General features: G+C 43.1%; 1 long non-coding RNA gene across 1 annotated transcript; it reads right to left on the bottom strand.

Moving 5' to 3' along the window:
- Window positions 1–331: 331 nt before the first annotated feature.
- LOC121175413 lies at window positions 332–1,527 on the bottom strand. Its single transcript, XR_005892706.1, has 4 exons — window positions 1,499–1,527; window positions 1,307–1,382; window positions 480–538; window positions 332–375 (listed from the first exon to the last, which is right to left on the bottom strand). It is a non-coding gene; the product is annotated as an uncharacterized LOC121175413 (long non-coding RNA).
- Window positions 1,528–1,939: the final 412 nt, after the last annotated feature.

Here is a 1,939-nt window from a genome sequence, read left to right as displayed (position 1 = left end):
TGCCCATAGGATTCCACATATACACAGTTGTGTCCGGATCACAACTGCATATATGCTTCCACCTACAGACGACACTGACACAAGCACAAAGACTCTAAACCTACACCAACCTCAAAGCTTTTCACACACACTGAATCCATCCACAACTGAGCCCTGACAATACTCAGCCAGACCCAAACTCCAATGCACCTGGATACAGAACAAAGCCCATCTAAACTGAGCTGAAGACAGGCCTGCACTTCCAACACTCACACACTCAGAGACACACACACACAAACATACACACAGAAATTAATGCATGCATATCTGTAGAAACACTAACCAACATCCTCTCTCACCTTGTTTCTCATGGTCCTCTGGATCAGCTCCTCCATCCTGCACAGGACAAACACACTCAACATTAGCCACAGGTACTAGGCAAGTCAAACACTGGAAGTTAAAACATCTTACAACACTTCCACATGCAGCAGGGGGCGTACCTGAGCTCCACCCTGGATATGGACTCATCCAAGTTGGAGCCCCACTCGGCCACATGCAGCTGGAAAGAGAGAGACATTAATGGATATGTGTAAAAACACTGAACATTTGTCACTCTATAACATCTGGGTTTAAACTCAGCCTGGCGTCCACACACCACAGTCTAAAAGTCACAGTGCCAAACTCTAACATACATGTGGTCATACCAAACAAGTCAGACATATAAAGCCAACTATTACACACACATCTACTTATTTAATTCATGTCTAGAGTCAAAGTGGTACAGCTAACAGTTACCCATAGGTCTTACTATTGCATCCAACAGCTAATAGTTTAAACTCTTATACTGTGGCACCCAGACACCACAGGTCAACAGCCAAAACATACAGCTCTCTAACATAGGTTTGGTCTGTTTAAACAAGAGTTTGTCAAACTGTCAAGTCTAAGTGGTGCATCTAACACCTCACAGGTTAAAGTCTGAGAATCTGACATCCACACAGCACAGCCTGCACTGTTTCATCAGCCTATTAACTATTGGTCTAAAAATTTTCTGTTACCTTCAACTGAAAATATTACAACTACATTCACACTCTGACAGTCCTCACAGATGACTCTAGCCACTTAAAGAATGAACTAAAAGTCCTAAACCTAAGGTTGAAATGTTAAAGTGTGGAGCCAGTCAACAAGTTAAAACACAGCACATTCTCCAAACTCCATGCAGCCTTCAAATTAGTTTGTACATCACAAAATAAGCACAGCCAACAAACAGACAACTGCCACTGGGTACAAATCAAACCTTTATTTGCAAACACACCCTCCACAAACCCACCAGGAGACAAATCTCTATAAAATTCTTCCTCTTCATGGCCCAGGACACACACCAACTGCCTCTGATCCAATGCTTCCTGAATTCAACACAGAAACAGAGACAGTGAGACACACATGAACCCGTAAAGATTAAAAAAAAATAAAAAAAAAAAATAAAAAAATAAACTAAAGACTGAGCGACATTGACTCTCACCTTGTCTCTCGTGGTCCTCTCCATCAGCTGCTCCATCCTGCACAATGCACAAAGAAACTAAACATGAGCCACAGGAAGAAAGAAAGTCTAACCTTGCATTTTCAAACATTTTGCAAAATGTCCAGATGCAGCAGGAGGCCTACCTGAGCTCCACTTTGGCATGAAGGTCATGGAGGAGGTCACAGTCAATCAACCTGTTAAACACAGCCACACACACAGACTCACACCTACAGGCCCAAGTACAGCACCTAACCACCGAGCCACACAGCTCCATCAACAACACACAACTATCCACAGCCTCTACATCAAGAGCCAACTACATCTAACACACTCTAAACCCACACTGACAAATAACCACAACTGAGCCTGACAACACAGAGCTACACACCTCAGCCTGCACTTCCAACACTATCTGTACATAGGATTCCACATATACACAGT

The sequence above is a fragment of the Toxotes jaculatrix genome, chromosome 21 (assembly GCF_017976425.1).
Source record: "Toxotes jaculatrix isolate fToxJac2 chromosome 21, fToxJac2.pri, whole genome shotgun sequence".
Taxonomy (NCBI): Eukaryota; Metazoa; Chordata; class Actinopteri; family Toxotidae; genus Toxotes; species Toxotes jaculatrix.
Note: the sequence above shows the minus strand (reverse complement) of the source record. Positions and strands in the feature narration are given on the sequence as shown.